Source organism: Nicotiana sylvestris, chromosome 1 (genome assembly GCF_000393655.2).
Source record: "Nicotiana sylvestris chromosome 1, ASM39365v2, whole genome shotgun sequence".
Taxonomy (NCBI): domain Eukaryota; kingdom Viridiplantae; phylum Streptophyta; class Magnoliopsida; order Solanales; family Solanaceae; genus Nicotiana; species Nicotiana sylvestris.
In genome coordinates this window covers 100,717,335-100,728,897 of record NC_091057.1, presented here as the reverse complement: position 1 = coordinate 100,728,897, position 11,563 = coordinate 100,717,335, and the positions used below count along the sequence as shown (strand labels likewise).

The window sequence follows — 11,563 nt, the reverse complement described above, 5'->3', positions numbered from 1 at the left end:
GGCTCATTAATTTGCAAAAGCTCTTTAGCATCAAGGAACTTACCACCAGACAGGTTTGCACCCCTCTTCTGCAACAAACTGAGTTCATGGAAGACAGATATGCTCATACTGTTATTTTTCTGGAGAAGGAATAGATAAGAACTTGACCCTAGGTAAAAAAAAACACATTAAAGTTTTAGCAGGTGAAAGATGAAAAAATATAACGATTAAAGCACATTTTCAGTTCTCGCTAGGAGATAATACCTTTGGCCTCAGAATATTCAAACTGTATTTTGGTATGTCTTCATGATATGCTTCCTTTTACTGAGGCATATGTCGAACATGACAAACAAACTGGAAGGATGCACAAACAGAGACCACAAAATATTTGTAATCCATAATTTCTTAGTAATCTCAAGACCAACTTAAAAGGCCGTAAATCAGAATATGCATGTACAAAATCGGGTAACCAAAAGGGGAAAAATATTAAAAAAATCTGTAAGAAAGAAAATACATGAAAATGGAGGAAAAGAACTCAAATTAACACTAACTAACATTTATATATTGCATCAGAACAGAGAAAATAGTAGCGCAACAAAGAAAATATTGAATTGAGAAGGGGGAAAAGAGTTGAGCCTTACATGCAATAAATACGTACAAAGTTGAGTCACTTTTAACATTATGCCTATGGCGGACGGCAAAGAGTGTTTGAAGACTCTTCTAAAATTGTCTTTGATTATGCTTATCATGGACGGTTGAAGCAGAAATTAGAAGCAACATTCTAATAGAAGATTGGCGGCATTACCTAGGAGCAAAGCGATGGTCTTTCTCTGGAGGGAGAAGAGAACGATGAAGGAGTAGTAAGATGCCAAAATATGTACACTTGAAAGTCCAAAAAGAATTATTTACCAAAAAAGGCTCAAGTTTAGCTGAATTTTCTAGAAGAATAAAGGGCATCTAATGTAATAAATTGATAAAGTAAGGGCAAAACTGCGTCGATAATAATAATGAAGTGGCTAGTTTATGTATGACAAAGATGACGTAATTCCAGAAGCTTGAGTTTACCGTTTTGCCCTTGGTCGTCCAAGGAACCTTCACTTGTTATATAGTTAAATATAAATTTATAAAAGAAATCGTATTTCTAGGTTTAGAAGCTTAAAAAGCCATGGCAAATTCACATAATCAGTACTTCCAAGACATAAAAATCACATTTCAAAATATTTTTGTAGGTTTAGAAGTCTGTGTTTTATTTAAAAATTGCTATAATTTTAGAACGTTCAAGTCATATAGGAATTCGTCTTTTTTATTCTTAGAAAATAAATTAAATACTCGATAAAATATTATTTTATTATTTTCTTAGTATTTAGGACTTTAATTATTTTTCTAGTATTTAGGGCTTTAATTATTTCCCTAATGTTTAAGATTTTAAATATTTTTCAAATATTTAGGACTTATAAATTTACTAAATTTTGTGCTTTAGTTTTTCCTTATTTGATTTATATAGTATATACCAAATTTATAAAATAAATCATATTTTTAGGTTTAGAAGCTTAAAAAGCCATCAGAAATTCACATAATCAATACTTTCAAGGCATTAAAAATCACGTTTCGAAATATTTTTATAGGTTTAGAAGTCAGTGGTTTGTTTAAAAAATGTTATAATTTAGAACTTTTGAGACATATAGGACATTCGTCTTTTTTACTCTTAAAAAATAAATTTCACACTCGATAAAATAATTATTTTATTATTTTTCTAGTAGTTAAGATTTCAATTATTTTTCTAGTATCTAGGGCTTTAATTATTTTTTTAATATTTAGAGCTTATAAATTTACTAAAGATCGTCACTATTTTTTCTTATATATATATATATATATATATATATATATATATATATATATATATATATATATATATATCGTGTTTTAAAGTTTAGAAGCTTAAAAAGCCATCGCAAATTCACATAATGAGTACTTCCAAGACATAAAAAATCACGTTTCGAAATATTTTGTAGGTTTAGAAGTCTATATTTTGTTCAACAAATGCTATAATTTTAGAACTTTCCAGATAATTAGGACATGTGTATATAAATTTATAGGGATTTTACAATTATATCTACAATTATCCTCGTATTAAGCTTGATTTTGTGTATACATAATATCAATCGTAACATTTTTTTCCAAATAAAACCCCTCAATCAAAAAAATATTGAAATCATATTCATATAAAAAATTATAAAGATAAAAATATAATCTTAGTAATTTTAATGGAAAGTCATGAAACGGAGGGAAAGTGTTAAGTATGGAAATATACATGAAAATATTGGAGGGAAAATAAAATAACAAAAGTTAACTTTCAATTTTTTAACTTCCCTCCAATATTTTTGGGTAAAATTCTCTCTCACTCATTCCCTCCATGTAAATCCACGATAGCCTCCCACTAAAATAAACTTTAAGTATCTAACTCAAATACAACTACAAACTCCAAGAAAAAAGAGAAATTTCTGCTTGTAGTTTCTGCCTATTCTTCTTTTTCGACCAATAGCTTTTTATTACCCAAACCCAACTGATGGCTATCCAGCCATAGCAGGTGCCATCATCTTCGCCGACCCCTATAATCAGGTAAATCAACACCTCTTTCTCATTTGGTTTTGATTTGCTTAATATCTCTATCTAATAAAAGTTCCTATCATTATTTTTATCAATAGTCTCTATGCAGGAGTTGAACAACACGAGCAATTTCACAATCTTTTGTTGCGAAAATTATCTTTCGCTATAAATTGAGGGCCTTGATTCATCGCTTAATGAAGTATTTTTTTAACATTCATTTGATGAGGAGGTAAGCTTCTATATATGTCGAGTAGATCGTGATAATATACTAGTTAACGATTTTGCAAAGAAGTTGCTATATATTTCTCATTTTATTACTACTATTTTCTTCACTAATTAATGTTAGTTTTATCATTTAAGTTTGAAAATGTATTTTTTAAATCATGAAATCAAAAAGTATATATTCAATTTTTTCCTTTTAATACAGGTATATGAAGGTGCAAAAAGCGTCAATGAAGTTACAAGCGTCAAAAAGTATATATATATATATATATATTGTCATAAAAAATATTTAAATATCTATATATTTTAGGATCACTACATTTTCTTCATAAAAATGTCCCTTTTATTTATAGAAAGTAAGTAATATTGGTACATTTCCATTCGTCACATTACATTTAGTGACAAGAAATAATTTGTCCAGAAATGGTCTTGATATTATAACACAATTATATTTTTATCTATAAATTAACTTAATGTTTGACGTTAATTGAAATTGTCACTAATTAAGACAACATATAGAGACAAATTAGTATTATCACTAATAGCACCATTTGTTGAGACACAAAAATAGTTTCAACTATGAAATTGTTGTCCTTTGTGGACAAACAAATTTGTTGCTAATTTATATATTTAGAGACGAAAGTTTTTTTTGTACATAAAGCATAACCATTTAGTGACGTAATCACATTCTTTTAACTACAAATTATGTGTAGCTTTAAACACAATTTACATCGTCACTAATTAAAATTATAGTTAGTGACACATAAATTCGTCGGCATTGAAGACCCTTTTAGCGACAATTCAATCTCTTTAACTACAATTTTTTTACACTTTTTGTGACAAACAAGTTTGTCATAAATAATATATTTTTGAGGACGAAAAAAAGATCGTAGTTAATTTAACTTTATTTTGCAACGAAACGCAAAATTGTCTTTATATACTATAGTGACGGTGCTTTAGAGACGAAAGATTGACAAAAAAAAAATTTCGTCACAAAATATCTTTTGCGACGAAATATGAATTTTAGGCGACAAAATAATTCATCACTGATAATCAAATTTATTGTAGTGACATCAAAGAAGAGAGACGTGGGGGCAGTAATGGTGGCTCAAGACCCAAAATCTTCACTCACATACCAAACACCTTCGCCCACATACCAAATATCTCCACTCACATACCAACCCTCATCTCCCAGATATTCCCAACCACCTACTGCTTATCACACATATAATTCCCAACCATCTCATTTTTAGTCACCTTCGACTCGCCAAAACTACCCAAGACCCCGACCTAACTTTGATCGCAAACCACCCAGATAATATACCGCTATTGCTGAACCCATCGACTAGCTGTATGAAAGGTTGAAGTCCGCTGGTTACGTTACTCATATTCCCGCTATGGCAGTGGAGAACTCATCTCAATGGGTCAACCCAAACAAAACCTGTGCATATCATTCTGATATGAAGGGGCACACCATCGATGAGTGTCACACATTGAAAGATAAAATCCAGACATTGATTGACAACAAGGTCATACAAGCAAAAGAAGCTGCACCCAACATCCGCAACAATCCTTTCCCAGATCATAGGGGCGGTGGGATACATGTTGATAGAGACAAATAAAGAATGGGACCCTGAGGAGTCAATCAGGCTTATTCGAGAAGGCGATGACTTTAAACCTGTAGTACAGATGCAGTCGTCAGTCGGGATTGAGGTAGCCGCATCAGTTCCATTTGAGGTAGAGGTAACTCCACCTGTAGCCACACCTATTCCATTTGAGGTAGAAGTGGCCACACCTTTCACAGTGACAGTATCAACCACCCCTCTTTTCGATTCCAAAGTAATACCCTGTGATTACGTTGCCGAAACTAGGTGAAATGGAAAGGCAAAGATGGAAGAATTTGATGCTGCGCAAGGAATGACCAGAACAAGTAGGATCTATACACCTGAACACTTGGGAGGATAAAGCAATGAGGCTGCTACTAAACAATATGTCATCAAAACTGGACCGGATGATCTTTGGAGGAAAGTATAGGCAAGGGAATACTCTATCATTAATCATTTGAACAAAACCCCCTCTCAGATATCCATCCTATCACTACTGAAAAATTTAGAGGCGCACAAGAATGCTTTGATGAAGGTGTTAAATGAAGCTTACGTGCCCAACAATATCACTTGCGGAGAAATGGCCAACATAGTAGGGCAGGTACTGAAAAGCCATAAAATTACCTTCCACGAGGATGAATTACCGCCTTAAGGGTTGAATCATAACCGAGCATTTCATATCACAGTACGATTAGAAGATAAATTCATTGCTAGAGTCCTGATCGATGGAGGTTCAAGCCTCAATATTTGTCCATTGGATACTCTGAAAAGATTTGGTAAAGGTTTCCATGAAATACGGGTAGGAAGTATGAACGTAAAAGCCTTTGATGGGTCTCAAAGGGACACGATTGGGGAGATTAATATTTGTCTGCAGATGGGGCCAACTTGATTCGATGTTGAATTCCAAGTGCTTGACATATCAGCTACATACAATCTTTTGTTGGGTCGACCTGGGACACTTATCGTCGGGGCTGTGGCTTCCACACTAGACCAGGATGTGAAGTTCGAATGGAACTATCAGGAGGTGATCATCCACAAAGATGGGAGTAACCCCATTTACACCAGTCAAACCATCCCGGTTATCAAGAACAGAAGAAGGCTAGGAGGGGAAACCTATCACCACATCGAAATGTCAATGCCATTGAGAAAGACAAATGGTGGAGTAACAAAATAGAAAGCATACTAGCATGGTCCTGGGTATCAACCTTGCAAGGGGCTTGGGAAGAATCTCCAGGCTATTACCAAACCAATACAGCTGAAATGTCATGGTACAACCTTCGGGCTAGGATACCACTATACATGGCAAGAGTATGATGATTGTTCGCCTCCATGGCGTGGTCCTTATTACCCTCTCAAGCAACCAGTGCCACATCTGGGTCAGACTTTTCACCAGGTTGATACAATATGGGGAACTACAGAAGAAGAAGATTTAGCTAGGCTGAGGAATTTGTTCCTAGAGGACGAGGACATGGATTGTAGTGCGATAATTGAGGAGGAGAAGGAAGAAGTCCTCGCCATTCAGACTGTGGGGAAAGAATCCGTTCTCAAGAATTGGACCGCCACACCATCCCAGGCCCGTTGAGTCCCTGGGTAGCTTGTCATTTAGCCTAATTTACTTCTATAGCCGTGCTAGGCATTTCAAATGTTTCAGTAATTTTGTTTTAAAGACGCATTTTGTTTCAAAATAATTGCTCGATTCATTGAGCCGTACTTGTTTTGGATGTTTTCAATTTTTAATCAATGCATTACTATTTATTATTCATTATTATCTTTCACACTTTTCTTTCTATAACGTTATTATTACTTTTCCTGATGAACCGATGAATGTGACATGTAATGAGACAACGCAACATAAGGATAGCGACTTGGACGAAGAAGATGAAATTCCTGAGAAAATCGTCAGAGAGGTTGAGAACTTTGAAAATAAACCTAAGTACAACCTTGACGAAATCGAAGCAATGAGTTTGGGAGATGTCGAAACCGTCAAGGAGACTTGCATAAGCATTCACTTATCACTGACAGAGAAGGAAGAGTACATTCATTTCTTAAAGGAGTATGAGGATATCTTTGCATGGTCATATGATGACATGACCAGTTTGAGCACATTCATAGTGGCTCACAAGTTGCCTACCAATCCAATATGTCCGCCGGTGAAGCAGAAACTCAGAAAGTTCAAACCAAATATGAGCTTGAAAATCAAGGAGGAAGTTACTAAGTAGATCAAAGCCAAAGTCCTCAGGGTAGTTGAGTACCCAACCTAGTTAGCCAACATTGTACTAGTTCATAAGAAAGATGGCAAAGTCAAAGTATGTGTTGACTATCGTGACTAAAATAGAGCAAGTCCCAAGGACGACTTTCCACTGCCAAATATACACATCTTGATCGACAATTGCGCCAAGCATGAGCTCCAATCCTTTGTAGATTGCTCCGTGGGTTATCACCAGATCTGGATGGATGAAGAAGACACGGAGAAAATAGCTTTTATTATACCATGGAGGGTGTATTGCTACAAGATGATGCCATTTGGTCTAAAAAATATTGGGGCCACTTGCATCAGAGCTATGACAACCATATTTCAAGATATGATGCACAAAGAAATAGAGGTGTATGTTGACGACATCATTATCAAATCTAAGAGGGTCGCAAATCATATAGCAGACTTAAGAAAGTTCTTTGATAGGTTAAGGAGGTACAACTTAAAACTGAATCCCGCAAAATGTGCGTTCGGGGTTCCCATAGGAAAGTTATTGGGATTCATTGTTAGCCGCAGTCGGGGAATTGAATTGGACCCATCCAAAGTTAAGGCTATTCAAGAGTTACCGCCACCAATGAGCAAGAAGGACGTGATGAGCTTCCTAGGACGTATCAACTATAACAGTCGCTTCATAACATAGTCCACAATTATATGTGAACCCATATTCAAGATGTTAAGGAAAGATGCCAAAACAGGTTGGACTGAAGATTGTCAGAAGGCTTTCGATAAAATCAAGGAGTACCTATCCACACCACCGGTCCTGATCCCACCGGAACTTGGCGACCTTTGCTACTCTATCTATCTGTATTAGATGGAGCTTTCGGGTGTGTTTTGGGATAACATGATGAGATAGGGAGAAAAGAGTAAGCCATATACTACTTGAGCAAGAAGTTCACACCTTACGAAGCACGATATTCTCTGTTGGAACACACTTGATTTGCTTTGACTTAGACGGCTTAGAAATTGAGGTATTACTTCTGTTCCTATACCACATATCTCATATCCAGGATGGACCCTCTAAAGTACATCTTTCAAAAGCCCATACCGACCGAAAAATTAGCCAAGTGGCAGATACTGTTAAGTGAGTTCGACATCATCTATGTAACAAAGAAGGCGTTCAAAGGACAAGCATTGGTAGACCATCTTGCTGAAAATCCTGGGGGAGGAGAATACGAACCCTTGAAAACGTATTTCCTGATGAAGAAGTGTCATTCGTAGGAGAGGACATTACTGAAGCATATGACGGTTGGAGGATGTTCTTTGATGGAGCTGCAAATTTCAAAGGAGTGGGCATTGGAACGGTTTTGGTATCAGAAATAGGTCAACACTACCCTGTATTTGCGAAGCTTAGGTTTCCATGCACCAATAACATGGCGGAATATGAGGCTTGCAACATGGGGCTCAATTTGGCCATCGATATAAATATACATGAGTTACTGGTTATTGAAGATTCAGATCTTCTAGTACATCAGATTCAAGGAGAGTGGGCTACGAAGAATACCAAGATACTACCACACTTACATCGCGTGCAGGAATTGATGAAAAGATTCACAAAGATAGAATTCAAATGAGTTTGCAGACACACTGTCTACTTTGTCAGCAATGATACAACATCCAGAAAAGAATTTCATTGATCCCATCCCGATGAGAATTCATAATCAACCGGCTTCTTATGCTCATGTTGAGGAGGAGACGGATGGAAAACCTTGGTTCCACGCCATCAAAGAATATTTGGCAAAAGGAGAATACCCGGAGCATGCGAAACATACTCAGAAATGCACACTTCGGAGGTTGTCCAATCACTTCTTCCACGGCGGAGGAACTTGTACAGAAGAACTCCTGATTTGGGATTGCTAAGGTGTGTCGATGCAAAAGAAGCTTCTAAGATACTTGTCACACCTCCTTTTTGTGCGCCCGCCCCGAAGGGTAAAATGCGCGAGAGAGTTTTTCCAATTTAAGTGACAATATTCGAAATGAGATTATTTATTTAATTCAGAGTCGCCACTTGGGAAAGGTTTGGCTTTTGGTGTCCCAAGTCACCGGTTTATCTTGAATCCCAAATCGAGGAAAATATTCGACTTTCCAGATGAAGTCTGCGAACCAGAAATTCTAAGTAAGGAATTCTGTTGACCCGAGGGAAGGTGTTAGGCACCCTCGTATCCCGTGGTTCTAGCACGGTCGCTTAAATTGTTATAATGGCTAGATATCTGATTTAATACATGTTATTACTTATGTACATTCATTAAGTTTAAACCACTTTTATTATTACTTATTTTTTATGGAATTGCAACGTCGTAAAAATGCATTTCGAACCACGTCACAATCAATGCGCCCATGGTTGTTAATACATTCCGACTCCGTTGAGATTTGGATTTGGGTCACATAAATGCGCACCCGAATTTAAGAAGGTAAGATTATTAAAATGCACGCTTGAAGCAATTATCGTATTATTATTTCTGGTTAAGGCCGTGGAATTTTGCTAAACGGCTCATCCCGAAGTCTAAGTAATTTTAATTAAACATTTATCGAGGGCCCCGCAATTTGTGCGTTTTATTTGGCGAGGCTCATCTTATTTATTTTTATCAGGATAATCCTAAAGTGCCTACATTTTCTATTAAAATTGTCTCTACAAAAATGAAATAGAAAAGGTCTTAATTTATTTACATGCTTGAGTTGTTATAGTTGAGTTTCGAATATGATTCGTAAATTCTGAAAAATGATACAAGCAAGGCAGTCCGTTGCCAATACATGCTGGAATTAACCAATATTATTTAACTAAACAATTTTCTTACAAGTTCCGAAATGGTCTATTCGTTTGATTTTTAACTTAGACGGAGTTACTACACCATTTATTTATTTACTTGGCAATCTAATTTTAATCCTAAAACAATTACATGCTGGAATTAACCAATATTATTTAACTAAACAATTTTCTTACAAGTTCCGAAATGGTCTATTCGTTTGATTTTTAACTTAGACGGAGTTACTACACCATTTATTTATTTTTAAGCAATATATAGATAGTTCATCCGTTAAGCTATCGTTGGATGTTCCACTATATATACATTAAATAGCTACATGATTCCGATTTTTGTAAGCTAAATAATTTATATATACAAATAAAATTAAGAATATAATTCAAAATAAATTTAGAACTTCAATTCTTCATTTTTCGTATTCATGCTTCCTGTTTCAGTTTACAATAATCAGCGTGTCAGTTGTGTACCGGAAATGAAACGACGAACAACGATTGTAAACAAATCTGTCCGGGCCTCGACTCAACGGAAGACCTTCGAACTTTGACGAAACGAAGAAGACGAAGCAACGTGAAGCAGACGCAGCTCGAAGAGAAGAGATGCAATGGCAGCCATGGCTGCCTGCGTTGATGAGGAGCAGCTGGACGAGTTGGAATCACAGCAGCAGTGGCGACGATGGCAGCAGCTGTCCGTCGACGGGGAGAAGAAGAAACATCGGCAGAAGCAGCGGGGACAGAAACGGGCAGCAGTGGCGCGTTTGAACGATGAGGAAACAGCTGCGGCGAGCAGAAGGAGTAGAAGAAGAAGCCGCGATAGCAGCGGCGTGGCTCATGCAGGTTGTTTGGTCGCCGCTGGTTCTCGCGACTGTGGTCGGAGCTCGCGACTATGGTCGCGCTGGCTGGGGTTCGATGACGACGATGATGGAGTTGTTTGACTGGAGGGAAGCAGCCATGAATGAGCTTGAGCTTGGGGTCGTTCATGGTTTTTTTTTTGAGGTCGTTCATGGGAGGGTAGCTTGGAGACGACGTATGTGTGTGTAAGTATATGCTTGCTGTGTGTGTTGGAGAAGGAGAAGGAGACGAAGCTGCTGGAGCTTAAGGGGGAAGCCATGGATGAGCTTTGGAGAACTTCGAGAAGAAGAAGCAAAAGTGGGGGGGGGATGACTTAGGTCTTTTTTAGTTTTTTTTTTCTTTTTTTTATTTATTTATTTTGTTTGTAAAATAATAGGGGTGTTGGGTTATGGACTGGGTCGACCCAGTTCGAAATGGACTGGGTCGTTTGGGAAGATTAGACAATTTTTTGGGCCTGCGGCTTGAAATCGAAGAAGAGGCCCAATTCCAACTTTCTTTATATTTTCGCTCTCTTTTCTTCTTTTATTTCTCTAAAACTAAATTATAAAAATACTTAACTTATTATTAAGAATTAAATTAAGTTATAAAAGCGCAAATTAACTCCAAATAATAATTAATGCACAATTAAGTAGTAATTAAGCATAAAATTGTATATTTGGACATTAAATGCTAAAAATGCAAACGATGCCTATTTTTATAAATTTTTATTTTTTGTAAACAAACTTAATTACGAACAATTGTAGAATTAAATCCTATATGCAAAATGCGACATATTTTTGTATTTTTTATTAATTTAGCAAATAAACATGCATAGACAAACATACAAATAGTTACACAAAATATCACAAAAATTGCACACCAAGAAAAAATTATTTTATTTTTGAATTTTTTGGGAGTAATTCTCATATAGGGCAAAAATCACGTGCTTACAGCTGCCCCTCTTTGCCCAAAGGCACAAAGATTTTTCGTGCAAAGATAAAACGAGCGATTTTTGCCCATCTGAGTACTCCGTGTGAAATATTTTTTTGAAAAAGATTTGACCGAACCTTTGCTTCAAAGGTTTCCTACATATCCTGGGCTAAACAGGAATCAGGTCTATGTAGTTCGGGAAATTTTGGTAGCGGGGACTACCGTGGGATTACAATGCTTGTTGTTATTGCTGTTGATGTTGCTACTTTACTGACCTCCTTATTACAACCAAAGGAAATTGAAACTGAACTAACTACTTATGTCTGTCAATAGCTAGTTACAGATTCCTATCTATAATTTTTTTGCAACTTGATCTTGGGT

General features: G+C 36.2%; 1 long non-coding RNA gene across 2 annotated transcripts; it reads left to right on the top strand.

The window, feature by feature from the left end:
- The first annotated feature begins 2,422 nt into the window (after positions 1-2,422).
- Positions 2,423-10,616, top strand: LOC104238701 (uncharacterized). Of its 2 annotated transcripts, none has more exons than XR_011402739.1 (3): positions 2,423-2,598; positions 2,685-2,815; positions 9,863-10,616. It is a non-coding gene; the product is annotated as an uncharacterized lncRNA (long non-coding RNA). The 2 variants fall into 2 exon arrangements; XR_713947.1 differs by lacking the exon at positions 9,863-10,616 and adding an exon at positions 3,014-3,060.
- The last annotated feature ends 947 nt before the right edge of the window (positions 10,617-11,563 follow it).